The 23,457-nt window shown below is 45.3% G+C and overlaps 1 protein-coding gene across 3 annotated transcripts in view; it reads left to right on the top strand.

Moving 5' to 3' along the window:
• The first annotated feature begins 5,612 nt into the window (after window positions 1–5,612).
• Window positions 5,613–23,457, top strand: part of NCAPG2 (non-SMC condensin II complex subunit G2) — a 347,950-nt gene continuing 330,105 nt past the window's right edge. Inside the window, exon 1 of one of the 3 annotated variants that reach the window (XM_078663272.1) lies at window positions 5,613–5,641. The gene's annotated coding sequence lies outside the window, so the exon portion shown is untranslated. Of the gene's footprint in view, window positions 5,794–23,457 lie in introns of all 3 variants that reach the window. The other 2 variants (XM_078663271.1, XM_078663273.1) reach the window with 2 other exon arrangements.

Genomic DNA, 23,457 nt, shown 5'->3' with positions numbered 1-23,457 from the left:
CGCATGCGTAGCAAAACGAGAGGGAATTGACTGTGGCTCACATCTGCAGGCCCATAATAAGCACTATTGAAAGAGTCAAAAAGACAAATGTTAAAATCAAAAATAAATGATTTCCCTGTGTACCATCTATTTCTGCTCTAATCCCATTTACTTAATAATTATTCTTCCCGCATTAGCATTGCAGAAAAGCTGGAATTAGTTTTCAGCAAGCATGTGAGTTTCAGGCGGCCATTTTGTTAGCTACTGCGTGATCGCAGAAAGATTCCCTCCAAGCATAAATACGTCACACTACGTAGGTGTAGTAGACGCATGCGCACTAAAGAATTTCAGTTAGCGGCCATATAAGCTTTTCTCTCGAGTTACTGGTTAGTAAAACACATAGGCAAGCTTCCTTCTAATACTATAATTTTGTGTGAATGCATGTTATTTCCACAAACCTGTTTTAATACGAGGTTGGTAGTTACATGAGAAGATTGAATCCAAGCAATTCTCCATTTTCACAAGACCTTGCTCCATCATTAAGAAACCCAGTAATTTTAATGATTTTGTTTTTGAGTAGAGCCCTAGAAAATATACTCCAGGCTCTACGTGTTAAGAGACCTTCCTTATCCTTTATTTTTTATTTGTTTTTTTTTATATAAAAGGGGAGGATGTGTAGTATCCGGTAAGTTCTGCCTTTATACAATATAGAATTGTAGAACCCTTATGTGTTTGTTCCATTTTCTCTGTATTCATATAAGTGAATAAAATGTCTTGCATCAGAAGTTGTGCTCACACTTGTCCAGCGGGTTGACAATAAAGAAGAAGCTTGCAACTTAAAGCTACTGTTCATGTGATTATTAGTACTGCAATGCTACATCCATGTATTTTCAAGGAAATCATGAGCTTTGCAGTACTTGGAGCACATAGGGATATTAAATATATTTGGTGGTGAGTTAGCATGCATTAAGGTGATTAGATTCTCAGAACAACAAGCATTGGCATAGCCAACAGGTCTCGCCTTTGGGACCGCATAAGTGTTTAGCTGTGCAGCACATTATAGAGACAATCAACCTTAATTCATAGAGTATGGCAAGAAAGAAGACCTGCAGTAGCGGGATATGAGATCTGCGATGGTGCACGTGGGAAGGCTTGATAGAGAGCACTGCTGATATACACATAATAATAAAGCACCACATACCAGTCATTCGTACACCTCTTCCCTGTTCTAGCTTAACTATGCTGCCACTTCCCCCAGCAGGCGGGTAGTGAGGTATAAAAACCATTGGCCACATTGCTCTATATAATAAAATAGAGGCGTGCTAGACAATAAATAGTTTTTAAAAAACACAGAGCATAACTGAAAAGTCTGAGGCCAGCAATCAAAACTATCTCCCATGTGGATGGCTGGAAGCTAATGGAAGCTGCCTGACGGAAATTGCTGCGGCTTCCTTATATACTTCAACATTGTTTGGAAAAAGTACAGCCTGTGTTTCTGGAGTTAGGCATTTAGGAAAATATATACAATATCCTTGGCAATATTAAAATTGACATACTGATCTACTGCAGCGCCTAGAAGCAGTTCTGTTCATGTGTGCATAGAGCGCTATTCCTGCAGATGTAGGGCAGACAGCAGGCAAGAGTCACCAGCCCACCTCAGTACTTTAGAGGCCCTGCAGGCAGGCACTCTACCCTGGCTTTAGACAGCAGATGACCCATTGCAGGTGGCAAGGTAAACAGGAAAACAGCTCATACACTCTTTGTCATCTTAATGACATCACAGGAAGCGAAAATGCACAATTTTTGAGGCTGATGAAATCAAATAAAGTCTAGCATGAAAATAATAAACAACTTCACAATCTCATACAAGTAGATAGAAGGCATGCAAAGGAAAGAAATGGGGGCATAAGAGTGACTGGTACAGCTTTACACCTCTGACTGCGGTACTGAGTCACAGATGATCTTGCACTGGATGTGAATGACTTTGTTTTGAAGAAGAGCTTCTCAAAAGCATGCAGGTTACTAGGAAAACCATAGTGGTTGCTACAGAGATCCCAGGCGACCCCTACATCACATCTGGAAATGGAAAATCAAATCTAATTAATGAGGAATTTTCCGCTAGGTTGATGTGGTAACTTAAGGTGGTACTGTTTATAAATTCGTAAATATGTTGAGCTTAACTTCTAATAGGTTGGTATTTGTTGTTCAATAGTGAAAAATATTTGGTGACTTTAAAAGCCATGGGGTGGTTTAAGGGCTAGGAAGGATGATGGCGGTGCTTACTAGGGTGTTATTGAGTTTTGGTGCCACTGGTAGGGTGTGCAGGAAGAATGGATTCTGTTGTGACCTGAGCAGAATGTTTTAACTTTCTTAGTTTAATTTAGCATTCACAACTGTTCACTGTTTGCAATAAGCAGGCTTACACATGAGTAGATAAGTGCATTATTTTAATGAAGCACTATGTATTTTAAAGTGTGGGAAAGTGTCTGCGCTGTTAATGACTTTCTCGTCACCTTTAAAATAAACAAGTGAGCTTAACTCCTGAGAATGGAAAGCGCTTCTACCCTTCGAGCAATACCTACACAGCAATGCATGGTCTGGCTGCAGGGGGTTACGTGATTCTTGGCTCGACCTTGAAATGCAGGGTCAAGGGGCCTGTGTACCTCCGCCCTAATGGGAATGCCCAGAATGATTGGCGCAGACAGTGACCTAGAAACACGGAAACACTCGCCATCTGGCCACAGTCACCTTTCACTGTTCCCAAGGTCAGTTAGTCACCTTCACCTGGAAAGTTGCGGCCCCATTGAAACCTGCACTCCTAAACAGAAGGTCAGACACGGAGCCCAATCCTCAAATATGACACTATGCCATGGTACGGGGAGACGGTTCATTCGCGTCACTGCAGGTATGCCATAAAAGCAACAACTCGGAAACCCTAACAGCGCAGGAAGATAGGCGTACACAAGCAGAGACACAGCTTGTGAAAAGACTTCTGGTCTCCAGAAGGGAGGTAAAATGAGGGAGTGACGTCTTTCAAAAACCTGATTATTACACCAGGCAATTTCGAAAATTAGAGAGAGGGGACTGCAGAGTGGGTGCTCCGAGGAAGGCGGTGGCGAAGAACATGCATTTTACTTTCAATAGTAACAAGCACGGGCACGCGCGGCAGCAGGGGGGAGGGAGTCTGCGCTATTCCCTTGTGGGAGCTAGCAGCAAGGTGCGACAATGGATAACATATGGTGCCAACTACTCGCTCCTGCAAGGGAATCGCCAAACATGCACGTGTTGCCTTTGAAGGCAAAGGAACGTGTGCACGTTTTTGCCCGAAAAAGTAACCCGATGGCTTACGGTCTCTTTCCTGTGCAACGCATGCATGCTGCGTAAGCAAAACCTAAAAAACGGGGACAGGTCATAGACATAGAAGTAAGACTATGGTTTGCAGTAACCATCGACATAAAAGTAGGACTATTTGACAGCTGTCATAGACATAGAAAAGGGTCTACAATGACAGCTCCCTCCACGGACCAAGATGAAGCATTACAGACAACAAACCTGAGGTCTTTTATTGGCACCCCTCTCCTTTACGCAACAGTATTAATACTTTTATTACATTTACACTTTTAAGGACTATCGCATATATTTGCCAAAATTCAATAAAACATCACATGCTAGCAAACGCCAGAATTTACAAGCTTTATCAATGCTCCTTTCTATAGCTGCGCGTCAGCACCTAAAGTACAACTCACTAATGTTGCTTAGTTGCTCATGACAGAAAAGAATGGGAGGTAAACTGCGGAATGCTAAATTGCCAAAGGGCAGCCATGGACCAATGTAAGAAAAACACTTCTCTCCAGGTATTACTGCCTTAGGGTCTTAAAGGTCGCAAAGGCTGGCCGACCACACCGTCCTCCCACATTTGCGTGGTCACTGCTGGGATGTCATGTTACTTTACTGGGGTATGTATAGTGCACTCTAGCCATTGGTATCATCTCATAGCGCAATAGTGTGAAGACCTGGGCAAAAAGCTTGAGCAGCGTTGCTCGCCTCTCCCACAGGCGTTAATACTTCTCCTTTAAGTCCTTTCCAGCTAAACAGTTTGCCGTGATCTGAAAGGTCAGTCAAAAGGTCAAGTCATAGCTTTGATATGGAGAACACAGGATTTCTGTTCTGATCTTGGAACTGGTAGAAATGAATGGTTGGAGCTTGAGAAGGACGTTGGGGACGTCATCACCATATGTGTTATCGGACACTCATCCTAACATTCAGAAATACTTTTAAGTTTCTGTTTCGTGTACTTCTAGGTGGGACATCTGGGGGAGCAGAAAACACACAGCCTCAACAGATCACAGAAGTTCATAAACTGGAGTTGCACCTTAACATCACTATTTCCTCCTCTAGCGAAGATTCAGTTTTGATGATATGCAATTGTTCAAATATGGCTGGCACAATGAAGTAGGTTGCGCTGCGTGTAAAAAGAGAAGGGTAATCCCGAGAGAAAATGTATCTCTTCAAAGGATTTCCCTTCCAGCTACAGCGCTCACCTCAGTGACGACACATGCCGTAAACAGTGCAAAGAGAGCATGTTCGCGCATGCTCAACCGGAACAATGAAAAACAGGGACATTTCTGTGTTTAACCCGGACACTGTTTGAAAACAGGGACATTTGAGTCACTTTGAGAAAAGTGTCGGGACACAGGGACATTTCTCCAAAAACGGGACCGTCCTGGGAAAACGGGGACGTCTGGTCACCCTAACATGCATGCATGAAACACATTGAGAACTGAAACTGGGCTGAGGCTATGGGCACTGACAGACAGTGAGCTTATTAAACTAACGGTCACCACCTTGCACTGCAGCGTAGGTACAGTTAGTGCAGTAGTACCGTGGCCTATTTTACCCTGATGATTGCTTTATTTTTTGACCAAATACAGTCAAAGGGCCACTTCCACTGCCTCCACAAAGGCCATTGGCAGCATTATGTGCTATAAATGTGAAACACTCACACTTTCGCATATGAATTGCTGAGTACAATTCCAAAGCAGACCGCAGATCATCCCTGCCTTATCCAACGAAATAAGCGTTCTAACCGATAAGACGCAACTGACACCACGACCCACAATGCAGAATTCAATAGAAAAATTACGCTTGGGTTGGCCTTCAACACCTGCACTATCCCGTCTAGGCGATTGGTGGCCATCTTGAAAGGACTGGATTAAAATGCAATGGAAAAAGAAAATCGCCCAGATAGCAGTTTCTGAACGTGACTAAATTGTGTTAACTTTTTCTTTACATCAAACCAACTACAAACATTTACTCCGTTTCCATTGTTGATATATTCTTTTAAAGTTTTTCTTCAGATAATTTAAGTGATATATTAAATATATAAATCGTAACGCACATACAAATCGAGTTAAACCGTTTTTATTTGTGTTTTTCTATTAATGATTATAAGCGAATACTGTTCGTCATCCTTTTTTAATTGCCTCGCCTCAGGAAATCGAGTTTGATTTGTCCTTCACTTTTGTCGTTTTCAAACACTGCTGACCGGATGCACATCGACGCGGCAGCCATGATGGATTGGGTTGCTTTTCTGTTCGCGACAAAAGGAATGCCTGTTGGTACGCGTATTCTTCATTTGAAAGAGCAATGACGGCACTTCCGGGTAGGTGAAATCGGCGGGTGCCGCAGTGGCGCTTGTTTCAAAATATCTAAAGGGAGGGATCATTGTTGAATGTTTACCACGGAGACGGACAGGAAAAAAAAGAAAATCCAAGCAGGGACACCGACACGACAACAGCTCTAGACTACTAGTAGGTACAGGTGTACTGGCGGAGGCATGTAAGGGTACAAATGTAAAAAATAGCACCTTGGGGAAGCATCTCATAATGTTGGCGTTAGACAGCTCAGTTGGTTGATTCTGAGTGATTCCGCAGTACAGTGTTTAGGAAGATAAGACCCAGCCAATTCACAGAAAGGTTTCTTTGCCGGGTGTTGTGTTTATTATCTTATTGGTTGTACTATATTGTCTGTGTGGGTCTCGCGACCCATATGTGTACCGTGGAGCCACCGCAAACACTTGTCACAATGAATCGGAGCGCTATTAGAGGGACTTTAGAGGCTGTTGGCATACGTCGCGATCTTATGCATAAACTTGGCTGGTGTTATTTCCACTATGTTATGTAATGCATGGCAGCATTCATTCAAGTGGGATACTCACAATTTTGTTTGCTCCAAAAATACAGGTATTGGAATGTTTTTGTTCGTACAATTTTTTTGCATTCTATATATCAATTTTAGTGGTCGTGTTTCTTTAAAGTAGCATTTCTTTGACTTTAAAAAGTACCCTGGTTCTTCTATTTTTGTCTCGTCGTAAAACTGTCAGAAGGCAGTCTAGCCGGAGTTCCCAGATCAGTGTACAAGTAGGTCAGTATAAGAGATGCAGCTTATAAAGGCAGATTGTGGAGAAGAGTGTTATATCCTCTATATTTCATTTACATGTAAACCAGCCTGGGTCCTCCAAGCTGCTCAGCCAGAGTGTGAGTTTGTTACGGAATGTTGGTGTGACTGTTGTGCGTGGCATGCCTGGGTGCCTGAGTGGTGACAGTTCGAGATGGGCTGAGGAGATAGGGAGGCTGTTCCTGGTGGGGCTCCTTCTTGACCAGAGCTGGCTGGAGTTAAGATTGTTGATACTTGGACATGGAACTAATTAAGAAGACTTGGAAATACTACAAGGCTACATGTGTGTCTACAAAGGTACAACAAAGAGGACAGCGGAAGTGGTATGTTTGTGTCTTAATGTGAGGGGTGCTAAAGTAGTGTAAAAGAACAGTGTTCAATGCATTAAAGTAACACCAAACGCATACTAGCCAACATTTTAACTCTAAAGTAGGTTACTTTTTAGGTCTCGCCTAGCATTGCAGTGCAAATGCACTGCCATTGCTTTGCTAGGCATGCAGAATATACTGTAGCGTGGAAGCTCCGCCCACTCTCTGCACATTGGCTTTTGTGTTAAACGCTGCCTTCTGATTGGATTGAGGCTTGTTAGTCCCTCCTCCTTCATCATCTGTATCCTTCCACGGCTACCAGCACCTTTACTTCCCACAGTATTTTTCTTCCCCTGCCTTCCCCCCTCCCCTCCCGCATTCCGTGACTTCTCAGACCACACCAGCCCCCTCCCTACTCCCGTTCGTGCCTTCTTCCCACCCCACTTCCAATTCTAATGCAATAGGTCTCGCTTAAATGTGAGTCCTATTGCATTTTCAATGCTTGTTTTTAAAGTAGTTCATGCTTCTTACGTCATCCGGCCACACTGAGGAGGAGTAGAGAGCTGGCACAGGATGGTAGAGTGTCTGTGCAGAAAGCTTGCGCAGTCAGACGTCGGCTCACGGGTTGAGTCACCTTGCTCCCGTAAGCTGTGGCTGCTCGTTAGTTTCCTGTGCATGACACCATTAATGTGCAGTGTATCCCTTTTGAGTCGCAGAGCTTTGTCTTTTTCTTCCCTATCCATAATGCAACGTCTTTCAAATATCTTCTAAAGATATGCATTTTTTTTTTAATAGATAGTGAGAAGAAAGTGTATTTTCTTTTCTTCGCATTCTAGCATGTTGTTGCTGTGCAGTTTTTATCCCTATCATTTAGTTTTTATGGTTTTACATTCCTTTGGACTGTTTGAGAAGACCGTCTAGTGTGTTGCAAAGGCAGAACTGTAAAATAATCCGCAGTCTCCTGATTTGGGAGTAAACATACAATTTATTATTTATTTAAGTAATAAAAAAAAATCAGACCTAGGCAGCAGTGCAATCAATGTTGTTAAAAAAAAGGGTTAGGACTCGAACCAGTTTTAGAAACATTTCTCCAGTTTTTAGCTGTACTTTTCAGCTTTATTTATTTCTATTTATAAAGTTTTATATAGTGCGAACTTGATCCTGAAGGATATCAGAGCGCTTTACAATTTGATGCAAAGGTAACAAATCAGAACATTAGTCTAACATGGGAAATCTAAAGGGCATTGAGATGTTTACTCCTTTCAAAATAGGTATGGTTGTTGTATTAATTTATATGTTCCTTTTGCATTTTATTGCGTTGTTCTTTTAGGTGTGTAGGGAATGTAAGCACAACGCTTCATATGTGATGCTTGTTGTTTTTTTTGTGCTAACACGACCGGAGCGCTTTACATGAGCACCAGTTACATTACACATTAATTTTTTGGTAAGCACGGGGAGATTAAGTAATTTGTCCAGGATGTTGAGCCAATGCCAAAACTCGAACATCGTTCCGTCGCTTCAAAGTCGGCAGCTCTCACCGTTAGGCCACATCCTCTCCCTGTTAACCGTGATATTCAGTTCACATGTCTTTATTTCGATGAATTCATCATAAAAGACAAAGATACAAATATACATAGACATCTACCTTTAAAATTTTTACACAATAATTTTAAAAACATTTAAGCATAACAGTAAATACTTAGGCATATCATCAGATGCTTAAAAAACTATTCATTTCAATATAAGATGCAGAATGTAATATGCAAAAAGGGTGCCGCTATCAGGGTAAAACAGCAGATATTACATTAAAAAAAAAAATAGTGAGCTCAGAATATGTTTTAAAACAATTTAAATGACTACTGTTTAGCCTTTATCTAAGTGGTTGACTCTAATTATCCATGTCCAGCCCAGGAATTTTGCTACTGCAATTACCACTGGTTCCCTTGTGTCAGCCCTCATAATCCTTAGAGCCTCCAACCCCACCCGCGTTCCCATGTTTCTACAAATTGGTTTAAGCCATTTGATTCGGGGTGCAGGGTAGGCAGGGCATACAAAAAATATATGGCCAAGAGACTCCTTCTGGTCCTTGCAAAAGGGACTAGACTCATTCACCTGTCCTTTCCATTTTTAGGTTTCGCCTCGTCGAAAGCTGCGCCGCGCAGCTTTTCGGCGCAGGCGAAATCTTATGAGAATAATATGTGGGCTTCGTTCCGCCTCTGTCTTCCATTGGCTAGCTCCATAAATGGAGGCTAGCCATTGGAAGAGAGAGGCGTCTGTCTTTCAGCGACGCGATTGGTGGGCGTTCCCGGCGATTTTTTTTCTCATCCTGCCCCTTTGACAACGTCATTGCGGTGGTGGGCGGTGTTTTTTTTTTGTTTAGGTTTGTTTGGGCATTTCTTTGAAGATGGCGCCCGGTGGAGAGTGATTTCAGCCCCTGCTTCAACACAAACAAGCGCTCCTCAGCTCGCGGGAGCCGCTAAGCTCTTTTCTTAAACCTATCCCGCCCCCCTCCCGCTGTCCGTGTGCCACCCCCTCCCCCCGCTGTCCGTGCCGTTTTCACACTGCCAAGCTGGGCTGCCCACACCCGCCTCGCCCTCCAGAAGGACGCCCTGATTTGCCTGCTGTATCCCCACTGGGGGGGAGAAACTCGAGAGATTCGCCCTTTGCCTGTGGAGACGCCGCATACGCCACAGCGTACCCTCTCCCCGGCACCGCGTTATCCCCAGAAGAAGCAGTTCCCCGCTCAGACTCGCCCCGACTGGAATGCGCGTCATACGCCAGAAGCGTACGCCTCGCACCAGCCTTTGATTTTCAGCCCCCCTGCGAGACGTACCGCCTTGCCTTTGTGGCCGTACGCCTCGCGCCAACCTGCCCGCATTAAAGCACAGCACCTCTGATCCTGCGAGCCTGCATTGGTAGAGGTTCGCGTCGTACGCCTGAAGTGTACGCGTTGGCCCCGCACCTGTCCCCGAGGCCGCACCGCACCCGAGAGCCGCACTGTACTTAAGTACAGACCGCCCCGTCCCGCTGCCGCCTCTGGGGGAACCTGCCTGCCAGAGAGGACGTCTGCCCCAAGCCGGACCGGCTCGACAAGACCAGCATCCAGAGCCCACCCCGCGTGTACCGCGCATCAACAGGTACTGGGCATTCCTTCCAAGGCAGCAAGAGCTGTACTGTACCCCCTCGGGGCGCCCTTAATCCAGAACTGCATAGTTGGGGGAAAGTAAAATATTGGAAAAGCATTTAAGGGGGAACTCAAAGTACTTTCAAGAAAGCCTCGTTTTTTTACATCCCTGAAGTATTTTAAAGAAAGCCTCAGTGTTGTGCATTATTGAAACGATTATAAGCTGATACTGATACTTTCGGGTCGAGTTTGCGCTATATAAAATGGCAAAATAATCACAATGTGTACTCGTGTGCATAGTACAACCCTGCTCACCGCTTTTGTGGATGTCCATGATGACATGTCCGGCAGGTTTTCTATGTCTGCATTTTGCTCACACATAGATATGCCTCTTTCGTCTGCACCAGCCTATCAATGATGTGTGGTCATTTCTACATCACCTCGAACACCACCCTGAGGTACTGGGTTTTTAAGAACCGGCACAGAACCGGCAACCCAGCGGTGTCAGGGTACACCCAGAGACCTCGGGTTCTTCCTGATTCAGACCACAGAAACTCAGAGTCTTCTAGGTGAAGTCAAGGATCGATTTTATTGGCTGCAACCAAGGTAACAAGTGTCCTAGAAGTACAACACACGGGGAAGTATATTCTCAGGAGACTGCTCGAATTTACAAAGTCAGGCTTCTCTCTTTATACAGAATATTCAGCTTCAGGCAAACATTCTTCGAATTTGCAGTATATCATTTACAGTTCTTTGTTACAAAAGAAAAGCAGAGTCATGATGACATGTACATATTTCACTTCGTGCTGCCCACAACAAATCACCCGGCAAGGCCCAACATTTCATCAGATATCGGTGGACCCCCAATAAAACAGGCACCTCCCCACCATAAAGTAAGTGAAGCAAAAAGGGTAGAGACAGATGTGAGCAAGATACGGCAGGTGTGCGCGCTGAAATGGTTTTATGGCTTGTTGAGCCTTGATGCTATCTTGTTCGGCCACTGGGAGGGGAACTGACCTAACGAGTTCGCCCTGGGGCAATGGTTCCAACTTGCACAGGTCATAGGAAAGTCGATTAAGGAGTATGTGTCCTTGTGGAATTGAATTCAGCTGGATTAAGGCCTATGTAAAGGGCAACACATAAATGGAAGCCAAGGGTTCAGAACGCAAATAACGATTTCGAGGTGAAATCGTCACTCGAATATGCTGAAAATATTTGTACATGGTGTGCTCGTCATTCTCGGTTTTTTGATACCAAATTCGTCATGTTTCGACGAAGTTTAATTCTCGAGTCCAGAATAATTATACGAGTCCAGAAGTTTCAGAACCACAAACCCCCCTTTTGCCCTTACATAGGCAATTAATCTGTCCTCATGCTAATCTGAGTCCAGATCTATATTCCTAAAGTCATTGAGATGTTGCTGTAACATCATTCTAGTACTTAGTTCGTCTCTTGATACAGGTTTCCTTACACATGATGTGACACAAAGGCCACATATTGCAGGAGCACACTGCACGCATAGACAGAACAGGAAAAGAATGGCTAAGATCATCCCAATGACCATCAGAATTTTCCATCCCCAGGCGGATATCAGTTCCCAGAACCATCCCATTAATGACCAATCTCCTTTATCCACATGAATAGATTCGGAAATCTTATGTAGTTTGGAGATGGCCTGGTACACCGTTGGAGCGTTATCTGGGATGAAAACACAGCAACTTGATTGGATCAATCTGCATACCCCACCTCGGTCTGCAAGTATGACATCTAACGCGACCCTGTTCTGAAGGGTCATAAGTCGATCCGACTGGAGCTCAGCAGTCAAGTTACTAAGGGCACCAGCAGTTTCAATCACGGTGGACTCAACTACCCATGTCAATTGCCTTATGTTCCTGCTGTTAGCCATGGATCCCCAGAACGGCAGAAAACCCTTTGCAAAGTCCCCAAATTCTTGACCTGCAGTGTCTTCTGTACTCAAGACACCTCTAACTATCCTTGTCCTGTGGTAATCTGCCGCTGCTGTGTAGGTGGGGGGCAACAGAAATGAAACAAAACATGAGCCCGAAAAGTCGGGGGGCAACCATGTATAGGCTCTATCATGGCAGATGAAATAAGTACCCTTCGTTGCTAAAAACGCGGGGGAAGTCTGGGCTGCAAAAACATATGTTTCAGTGCAGATACTTTTCCCTAACTGAGCCCTGGGATTCGTGCCATTACCTTGCAGACACAGATAACCCTGATGGGGTACAATCCAAATCGGGGACGATCTCTTAGCTTGCTGTTTCTCACTCAGGGTAGCTCCATATCCAGTCATGTTCCATCCTATGTATACTAGTGTCTCATCTCTCAGGATAGTCTCATAAGAAATACCTTCCTAAATCATGTCTACTATACCCTTGACTAGAGCACTTTTTCTAGGATTGTCTGTTACAGAACGTAGGGGTAGATTTCGTGTGCATATATGAACATTGTCCTATATGCCCATACAGAACCATTGTGACTGAATGGCAGGACCAAATAAGGGATACCTTTATCCGTGGTGTGAGGCATAAGACCGCACACCCAACAGTTAGTTGCGTTCATTACGAGTTGGTGTTGGTGCAAGAGCTGAACAAAAGAGTTATTAATGAACTCCAGTCTCCTATTGGATTCATGGTCAGGAAGGGGGTGGAAAGAATGAGAGGAAACAGTAGGAGGAGGTACGGGTGATGCAGTGGGTCCAAATGTTACACGAAAATAAAATAAAACATAACTTATTAAAAATATCATTACACTGAATAGCATAAAAATACACAATATTATAAAACTTTTCTTTGTCATCACGTTACACAATTTGTGTTTAACGTTCGTTCGTTTGGCAGGTCTCTCCACATCGGGAAACTCCATCCTCTCTAAAGTGCTGCCCGCGGTGGGAGGTTGCCTCTGCTAAGGGATGCTTCTGTCAGTCTAGGGCAACTCCCTTGGACCAACCAGAACTACCGACCTAACGTCGTTAGCTGCACCCCAAAGACTTTAATCAACCGCGGCCCTAGCAGCGGAACCCGGATGGCGGTTCGAAAAACAAAAATGAGCAAGTTTCTCAGATGGGAGAGCTGCACTTTAAAAAAAATGGTGTTTGGAAGAAAAAGGAATTCTTTATTAGTCCATGGGTCTCTGTCTCAAATTGCAAAAGAAATCGCTTTTATTAGTTTGTTTTTCTTGGTCTCAAATTATACCGTTGTTTTCCAGGTATGGTTTGATCCTGGAACAAGAGTTCAGGCTCTGTAGTGTTCAACAGCTTGGATGGTGGCACAGCCTCGTGCGAAATGTTCTCATTTTCTTGTTCAGAGTCAGTTCTTTTTACCCGTGTACCACTGAAAGGTGTGACATGTGGCACGGTATCAGGTTCTGGGTCAGCGACACCCTTCTGGACCCACTGGTCATAAGGCAGAGGAAAAGGGATTTTCTTACAATGGATCCCGTGGACCCAGTTGGCCTTCCCCTCCACCCGAACAGCTGATCTTGTGGAAAGAAGGACGAGGTGCGGTCCGGTCCACCTGGGCTGGTCGTTCTTCGTCCTCTGAAAGTTCTTAACAAGAACCCAGGAACCAGGGTCAATGGTGTGACCCGGAGTCTCAGAGACCGGAGGCAGGGTGTCGTGAACCTGTTGATGCAAAACACGCAATTTAGCCGTCAATTCATACAGATAATCAAGCAAAATAGGGTGCTCAAGCTCGCTGAACTTAGTGGGTCTAGGCACTCCCCATATGTTGGCTGGCCGGCCAAAAACGATCTCGTAAGGGCTGAGTTTCACTCGTGAATGCACAGTCATTCTGGTGGACAGGAGTGCTAAGGGTAGAGCATCAGGCCATTTAAGACCTGTGCTCGCTTGGATTTTGGCCAGTTTAAGTTTTAAAGTGCCGTTGTAGCATTCTACTAATCCAGCTGATTGGGGGTGATTTGCAGCATGGAACTTCTGCCGAATACCTAGCCCTTCACACACTCTCTTCATCACACGACCCACAAATTCGCTTCCATTATCAGACCAGACCATTCTAGGCATTCCAAACCTGGGGAAGTACTCTTTCACAAGGGCTTTTGCTGTGGACAAGGCAGTGTTGTCTTTTAGGGGATAGGCTTCCACCCATCTTGAGAAGGCACAAACAACAACGAGTACGTATTTTAAATTGTTGCACCTCTCCATGTGAATGAAATCTAGCTGCAAAACCTCGAACGGATACGTAGGAGGCGCAAAATGACCAGCTGGAGTTGGGGTTCCCTTCCCAGGATTGTGCTTCAGGCATACCATGAAATTCTTGACAACATTCTCTGCACACTTGGGAATCCCTGAATTTTGCCATACTGGAGCCAACAACTCGCAAATCCCTTTTACGCTGATATGAGCCATTCCATGAGCCATCGTAACCACTGCAAGCACATATGCATCGGGTAACAACCATCTCTGATAATTCAATCCAGCAACCATTTGCATCCATTCTACCCGTACTTTCTCTCCACGTGCTCAATTCTTTCTCTGTGGCCTCAGCTTGAATGGACTTCACACACTCTATTGTGTCTTCACACATTCCAACATCACCAGTCCATCTTGCAGGGCCTGCAACATACATTCGGCTCATTACATTCTTTGCCGTTTCTTTCGCGATCTCATCAGCAAATGCATTTCCACGACCAACATCATCAGTCACCTTCTTGTGAGCACTACATTTCACAATCGCCATTTGCAGAGGCAAGGTCAGTGATACAAGAAGCTCATTCACCAACTGACCATGCTGAATCTTAGCTCCATGCGAAGTCAGGAACCCACGTTCTCTCCACAATCGTCCAAAACTGTGAGCCACTCCAAATGCATACTGACTATCAGTGTAGATAGTCACTTTCATCCCTTTAGACAATACACATGCTCTCGTGAGTGCAATTAATTCTGCTGCTTGAGCTGAATTATGTGGGACACGTGCAGCTTCAACAACTGTATGCAAAGTCGTAACAGCATATGCTGCAGTCGTGTCACCACTCGGGAGCTTGAAGGATGAACCATCCACCCACAACGTACCATCACATTCAGCAAGAGGTGTATCGGATAGATCTACTCTCCCTTTCGTCTCTTCCTCTGTTCTAAGAAAACAATCGTACTGTTCTGAAACACCTGATTTCTCTACAATTGGCAACAATGGGGCTAGGTTTAAAGTACTGCACCTTTTTTTGTGCACATGACTCGCTAGCAATGTTAATTCGTAACTGGACAATCGAGCACTAGTTAAGTGCTGTGTCTTGGTTCTATTTAACAACGTGTCTACTGCATGTGGGACCATCACGATTAGTGTATTATTCATTACTAGACCAGCAGACTGTCGAATAGAAACAGCTGCTGCTGCTGTGGCTCTTAAACAACTTGGCAATGCTTTAGCTACCAGATCCAAAGTCGACGAAAAATAGGCACATGGACGCTGCCTACCTCCAAATAACTGAGTCAACACAGACAATGCACAGCCCTCTTTCTCGTGGACATACAATGTGAAAGGCTTACTGTAGTTGGGGGTACCTAACACAGGAGCCGAACATAATGCTGTGCGCAAGTCGAGAAAACTTTTCTGACACTCTTCAGACTAAGGAATGGGATTGGGTGTATTTTTACACGTTAATGCCACCAAGGGTTTGGCTAATAACGAAAAATTTGGAATCCACTGTCTACAGTACGATTTAATGCCCAGGAAAGCACGCACTTCTCTCTGTGTTCTTGGCACACTCAATTTCGCTATTGCCTGAATTCTTTCTGGGGTCAGTTTCCTTCCCTCCTTCGATAAGAGGTGACCTAAGTAGGTCACTTCTTGTCGGCAATATTGCAGTTTGGAAAGTGACACCTTGTGATGATCACACAGATGACGCAATAATGACAGCGTGGCCTTTTTACAAATTCCCTCAGTGTCTGCAGCAATGAGCAAATCATCCACATACTGTACAAGAGCAGCACCTTTAGGTAAAACGATCGTATCAAGATGTGTTTTTAGAGCTTGACTGTATATCGATGGACTTTCACAGTAGCCCTGAGGAGCGCGTTTAAAGCGGAAGCTGCGACCTCCTAAACTGAAGGAAAAAATATCCCTGCTTTCCTCAGCAATCGGGATGCTGAAGAAAGCATTCTTCAGGTCAATCACCGAAAACCAAGAGGCAGATGCTGGAATCATAGTCAATAATGTGGTAATGTCGGGGACAACTGGGAATTGTGGCACAACTATATTATTCACCTCTCGAAGGTCAATCACGAATCTGTACACAGGTGGCTGGGAAGGGTCAGTTCGTTTTAAAACAGGCAGAACAGGACTATTGCAAACGTTGCCTCGTGTTTCTTCAATCACATCTTTTTCAATCAATTCGTAAACGATCGCTAGCAAAGCTTTTTCACCCTCACTAGATATCCTATATTGTGGAATTCGTGGCATTTGAACATTGGCTTTCAATGTTACAACATATGGTGGAATTTCTAAAAGACCCACATCATTAGGACCAGCAGTCCAAAGAATATCTGGAAGAAACGACAATTCTGCTGGAAGTTTATCCCTCGACAAATACATGGGAGAAACCACTTTCTTGCCTAAAGTAAGCTGTACTCCTGAAGGAGAACAGTACAAAGTCGCATACAATCTTTTTAACAAATCCAATCCTAGCAAGTTTTCGCCACAACCTGTTGTCAGAATAAGGGGTGCTTCGAATTCGCAAGGACCAACAGAAAGAGACAAAGGGTCAGAAATCGGATTTCTAACTGGGGCGCCAGAAAAACCTACAGAAACGTTCATTTCGCCAGACAAAGGTGCGCCAGGGAGTTTGGAGTGCATAATAAAACTCTTTGTAGCACCAGTATCCAACAGAAAAGGCTCTGACACACCTGATGTAATCACCTCGACGTAAGGTCCACTCTGATCTACTGGAACTGAAACAACTCCCTCTCTTTGTCTATGGCTGTCCTGGCAATCATTACCCTCCAAATACTCATCTTCTGTATAGTAATCATCAACGTAGTATTGAGCTGTCCTGTCAGAGGCGTTGTTCTGCTGATCGAACCTATTCATAGAATTTTGGGGTGGAAAGGGACGTGTGTTCTGGGGGACGTTTCCACGTCCTCTACCTCTAGGTGCTTGCTGAATACCATGACCTCTTACACCAGAAGCACCATTTGCACGTTGTAACAAAATAGGACAACTATACTTGAAATGACCTTCTTCCTTGCAATACGAACACTGGTTGGGGCCTACAGGGACACGTGGCTGAGTGTACTCGGCACTTTGCGAGTTCCTCTGATACTGTTGAGGGTGCTGAAAATTATTCTGGTAATGATTCTGGCCACTATTATTTTGATTACCACCACCACGTGGCGGATATGCTTGCTGTAGCAAAACCTTCGTTTTCAACTCCTTGGTTTTCTTTTCTGCTCTATCTTTCTAGTCTTTGTCTCTATTCTCGTAATATTGTGCAGTAGCCAATATCTGGGCTGAAGATGACACAGCCCAAGAACTTTCCGAATCCTTTAACTTTTTACACAATTCTGGAAGCAGATTGTGCACGAATTTATCGACGAACAATCTCGGACCACCTTCTGTGGTCATATCTTGACCGCTGTGGTCGACAAATGTTTCTTCAAACCTGGTGAAGAAATCCGAGACAGTTTCTTCTTTCTTCTGCTTGCATGCAGACAACTTATCCCAATTTACACGTATTGCGGGCATTATCGTTTTCATGTAATCAACTATTTTACCAGGGAGTTCTGCTATCAAAGGCTCAGGCTTAGCACCACCAACTTGTCGGGCATCTGCAGCAGCAATATTAGCCCATGAGTCACCTAACTCCTGATCATGATCTGTATGACGAATTTTACCCCATAAAGGCTGTGGAACAACATTCCCAAATAACATATCGATATCGGCTAAATTCATTATACATGATCCAGCAGTCTGTGACAACTCTTTGTAATACCCTGCAGGATTTTTACGTGGATCAGGTAATGTCTGTTTAAGTGCTAAAACTTCAGCTCGCTTCCATGGGACATGTACCCATACACGCTGAAAGTGTGGCAGAATAGGTGGGTTAACAGTTGTCGCCCTCTCTCCATTGTGGGGGAACTTCTCTCATCGGGTATTGTCGCGCCTTTTTCCTACTAGATGCACTAGGCTCAGATTGTGACCCAGAACTGCTCCCCTTACTCCGATATGATAACAATATTTCAACCGCTTTCTCTACATCGGGACCTACAATCATGCCCTCTCCAAACTTAAACCGTACACGACACAACTCTTGCGGGTTGCATTCCAGATCATTGTCTTCCAAATCCTCACAAAGGAAAACACACATTTGTTCAAAAACATATCTCTGCGTCGGTGCTTCCCATTGATGGAAGACTTCCATGATAGACTCTACATCATACTTTACAGTGTCCATAACCCATTTCCGTGCTAAACGATTCAATGAGTCTCTCTCTTGATAGTCAGGCAGTCGACTTCGCAACTGTCTTCGTCCCATGTTAGGGGTCGTAGTAGGTGACCCAAAGAGAGGTGAGAAAAGGTTAGTGACAGTACTGGCCATTTTCTGCCGAATGGAAGGTGAAACTGAAGGAAGAACGGGTGGAAAAACGGGGTGAGATAGGGCAGGGGCAGAGACAATAGCAGAGGAGGCATCAGGAGAAATAGAAGGAGCACTGGGCAAAATCGTAGAGGGAGTATTAGGAGAAGTAGAAAGTACAGTAGGCCAAATCGTAGAAGGCACAGGTGGAGCAGATGTGGTCGGTGGGTCTGGAGGAGGCTGCACCGTAGGGACAGGAGCCAGCTGGAGAACAGCTGGTGAGTGCTGCGGAGAAATAGGAGGCACAGGTTGCACAACTAAAGGTTGCGGAGGTGCGGTGGCATTTTGCGCATAGGGGGTGGCGAACTTAATAAATGTGACATTAACGGATCTTTTTCACGCTCTTTTGCTGCCTCTTGCTGAAGAGACGGCAAAACTGGATAGCATTTATCTATTGCCATTTTACGTTGCCTGTGCAACTGCTCACTCATCTGCTCTTCTTCATTGTCTTTAAACTGCATAGCAGCTTGCATTACTGAAATTCCCCCTTCTATCTTATTTTTCTTAGCTAATTTGATTTCTTTTTGTTTGGCCTCCTTACGCCATAGGCGGAAAGAGTCAACATCGCCGGCCGGGCTTTCTTTTTGAAAAGTTTAACTTCAAGGTTATCTAAGATTTCGGTATCAAAGCTACCATATTGGGGCCATTTTAAAACACCATCTTTCCTTGTGTATTTGATCCACACTTCATTGTATGTGATGGGGCCTACCCCATGTTTCACATATAACTCGTAAGTTGGAGTTCCAACCGGAGGAACCGGACATTAGTCCTCCAATCGGGAGTCCCTATTATTACAACCAAGACAGAACAAATTTCCAAGTCTAAGACTAGGCATCTTCGCTCTCTAGTCTAGTTCCAAACTTCAAAGGATTATCGATTACGATTTTTCTCGTGAATACACGAGTCCTTCGGTTTTGGTGCTTGCAAGTACCAACAATTATCCCAAAGGATACCCAAGATTAAGACCAACTAAGGACTGGGAGACGCTCCACTTATACTTAACTGAGATATCGATGACGTCACCAGAAGTCTCGTCTTAGTGTTTCGCTCTACAAAACTTCAAGGGTCCAAATCGGGGCGATAGCCAGGGCAGCAGTCCTCTGTAGCCGTTGGGAAGCGGGGAACCTCGCAGCAAAGACCTTCGGACCACGTCGACATGCAGGGGTCGATGAGGTGGTTGGCCGTCCTCCAAAATTTCCACACGAAGCTCCTCACGAACCTCTGGCTGACTGGTACCACTGGAATCGCCCCAAACGTTGGGCGCCAGCTGAGGTACTGGGTTTTTAAGAACCGGCAACCCAGCGGTGTCAGGGTACACCCAGAGACCTCGGGTTCTTCCTGATTCAGACCACAGAAACTCAGAGTCTTCTAGGTGAAGTCAAGGATCGATTTTATTGGCTGCAACCAAGGTAACAAGTGTCCTAGAAGTACAACACACAGGGAAGTATATTCTCAGGAGACTGCTCGAATTTACAAAGTCAGGCTTCTCTCTTTATACAGAATATTCAGCTTCAGGCAAACATTCTTCGAATTTGCAGTATATCATTTACAGTTCTTTGTTACAAAAGAAAAGCAGAGTCATGATGACATGTACATATTTCACTTCGTGCTGCCCACAACAAATCACCCGGCAAGGCCCAACATTTCATCAGATATTGGTGGACCCCCAATAAAACAGTCACCTCCCCACCATAAAGTAAGTGAAGCAAAAAGGGTAGAGACAGATGTGAGCAAGATACGGCAGGTGTGCGCGCTGAAATGGTTTTATGGCTTGTTGAGCCTTGATGCTATCTTGTTCGGCCACTGGGAGGGGAACTGACCTAACCAGTTTGGCCTGGGGCAATGGTTCCAACTTGCACAGGTCATAGGAAAGTCGATTAAGGAGTATGTGTCCTTGTGGAATTGAATTCAGCTGGATTAAGGCCTATGTAAAGGGCAACACATAAATGGAAGCCAAGGGTTCAGAACGCAAATAACGATTTCGAGGTGAAATCGTCACTCGAATATGCTGAAAATATTTGTACATGGTGTGCTCGTCATTCTCGGTTTTTTGATACCAAATTCGTCATGTTTCGACGAAGTTTAATTCTCGAGTCCAGAATAATTATACGAGTCCAGAAGTTTCAAAACCACAACCCCTCCCGAGTGTCATCTACCACGACCCCCTAAGCCCCTTTCACCCATCCCTTCACTCTTGTCTCGGCTCTATACTTGCCAAACCTTCATTCCAAGACGCCTTCCAGTTACCCCAATCTCTCAGTCCACCTCCCCTTCATTTCCTCCTCCCCGCCTGTCTCTCCTGAGTCCGTCTTCTCCTCTGGTGCCCCTTCTTCCCACCATCAGTTCACGACCCTTCGCCTCACCTACCCCTCCATCACTCCACACAGACCCCCGCTGCATCCCGTCTGTTATTCAGCTCCAGCCCCTGCCGAGCCTCAGCCAGGCTCCCTTCCAACCCTCTCATCCTATCCTTCTCACATCTCCTTCACTTCGCCCCTCGACCCGGTTTCACTCAGCCATTCTTCCCTCTGCAGCCAGCTTGTCCGGCCCCCTTCCTTCAGCTCTCCTGCCGTTTCTTCTCTTCATCTCCTCCCTCGTCTCCCCCCTTCCATTCCGGCCCCTTCCCTTCGTACCCACTTCCTACGACCCTCCCTATCCCTACACCCAATAACTCTATCCCTCCCTCGTCCTTGTATACCACGTCCACCATCCGTCCTTGGCGCCCCACCCCCCTCCCTACGACCCCCTCGTCCCTCCTTCACCCCATCTCTTTTTGCCCTCCATCCCCCATTCACAGCATAATCTGAAAAAGTGTGGGCAGGAGGTGGGGAGCTAGAAGGGGGAAGGAAGGGAGAGAATCGGGTGCTAGAAAAGTTTACGCTATATAAAACTGCATTAAGTAAAATAAATACTTGCACCCATTCACAGCATATTTCTGAAAAAAAGTGTGGGCAGAAGGTGCGGTGTGGAGCTAGAAGGGGGAAGGAAGGGAGAGAATCGGGTGCTAGAAAAACTCGAGGAAGATTACTTCATATAATTTTTTACACATCGTTTTATTTTATTTTAATTGTAACGGATCTTTGTGCAGAGTGCAGAGTGAGTGTGCAGAGTGCAGAGTGAGTGTGTAGAGTGCAGAGTGAGTGTGTAGAGTGCAGAGTGAGTGTGTAGAGTGCAGAGTGAGTGTGTAGAGTGCAGAGTGAGTGTGTAGAGTGCAGAGTGAGTGTGTAGAGTGCAGAGTGAGTGTGTAGAGTGCAGAGTGAGTGTGTAGAGTGCAGAGTGAGTGTGTAGAGTGCAGAGTGAGTGTGTAGAGTGCAGAGTGAGTGTGTAGAGTGCAGAGTGAGTGTGCAGAGTGCAGAGTGTGTAGAGTGCAGAGTGTGTAGAGTGCAGAGTGTGTAGAGTGCAGAGTGTGTAGAGTGCAGAGTGTGTAGAGTGCAGAGTGTGTAGAGTGCAGAGTGTGTAGAGTGCAGAGTGTGTAGAGTGCAGAGTGTGTAGAGTGCAGAGTGTGTAGAGTGCAGAGTGTGTAGAGTGCAGAGTGTGTAGAGTGCAGAGTGTGTAGAGTGCAGAGTGTGTAGAGTGCAGAGTGTGTAGAGTGCAGAGTGTGTAGAGTGCAGAGTGTGTAGAGTGCAGAGTGTGTAGAGTGCAGAGTGTGTAGAGTGCAGAGTGTGCAGAGTGCAGAGTGTGCAGAGTGCAGAGTGTGCAGAGTGCAGAGTGTGCAGAGTGCAGAGTGTGCAGAGTGCAGAGTGTGCAGAGTGCAGAGTGTGCAGAGTGCAGAGTGTGCAGAGTGCTGAGTGTGCAGAGTGCTGAGTGTGCAGAGTGCTGAGTGTGCAGAGTGCTGAGTGTGCAGAGTGCTGAGTGTGCAGAGTGCTGAGTGTGCAGAGTGCTGAGTGTGCAGAGTGCTGAGTGTGCAGAGTGCTGAGTGTGCAGAGTGCTGAGTGTGCAGAGTGCTGAGTGTGCAGAGTGCTGAGTGTGCAGAGTGCTGAGTGTGCAGAGTGCTGAGTGTGCAGAGTAGTGAGTGCTAGGGAGTGCAGAGTGCTAGGGAGTGCTAGGGAGTGCAGAGTGACTGCAGAGTGCTAGGGAATGCTAGGGAGTGCAGAGTGACTGCAGAGTGCTAGGGAATGCTAGGGAGTGCAGAGTGACTGCAGAGTGCTAGGGAATGCTAGGGAGTGCAGAGTGACTGCAGAGTGCTAGGGAATGCTAGGGAGTGCAGAGTGACTGCAGAGTGCTAGGGAGTGCAGAGTGCTAGGGAGTGCTAGGGACTGCAGAGTGACTGCAGAGTGACTGCAGAGTGCTAGGGAGTGCAGAGTGACTGCAGAGTGACTGCAGAGTGCTAGGGAGTGCAGAGTGACTGCAGAGTGCTAGGGAGTGCAGAGTGACTGCAGAGTGACTGCAGAGTGCTAGGGAGTGCAGAGTGACTGCAGAGTGACTGCAGAGTGACTGCAGAGTGACTGCAGAGTGACTGCAGAGTGACTGCAGAGTGACTGCAGAGTGCTAGGGAGTGCAGAGTGACTGCAGAGTGAGTGCAGAGTGACTGGGGAGTGCAGAGTGACTGGGGAGTGCAGAGTGACTGCAGAGATTAAGCTAATGGCAATGTAAATGACAATGCCATTTATTTATCTGTTTTCAAAACCAACACATAAATACAAATTTTGTCATTTACAATGCCAATAGCTCTAACTTTTCCAAAGGCGAAACCATTGCATTGTAAATGCTTGTTTTGTAAAGGATCTTATTGGGAGCGAGCCAATCCTAAACTGGTGGTAAAGCTTCCTGTCACTACTCTTAGTAATTATATCCCAGTGGACTTCTAAGGATGGATCGAGTTTGTGTTCCAGGAATCTACCACTCAGAAATGAGGTGTTTATCAAGTTAATATGTTTTTGTCGTACTGTCAACCAGTATAATGCCTTAAAGTCCTTTTTTGATGGAAAGGAATTGTTAGCCGGGTCAGACCATATTTAACTCAAACCCATACTCTCTAAAAGC

The sequence above is a fragment of the Lissotriton helveticus genome, chromosome 10 (assembly GCF_964261635.1).
Source record: "Lissotriton helveticus chromosome 10, aLisHel1.1, whole genome shotgun sequence".
Taxonomy (NCBI): Eukaryota; Metazoa; Chordata; class Amphibia; order Caudata; family Salamandridae; genus Lissotriton; species Lissotriton helveticus.
The sequence above is the reverse complement of the archived record's forward strand: the minus strand, read 5'-3'. Positions and strand labels throughout refer to the sequence as shown.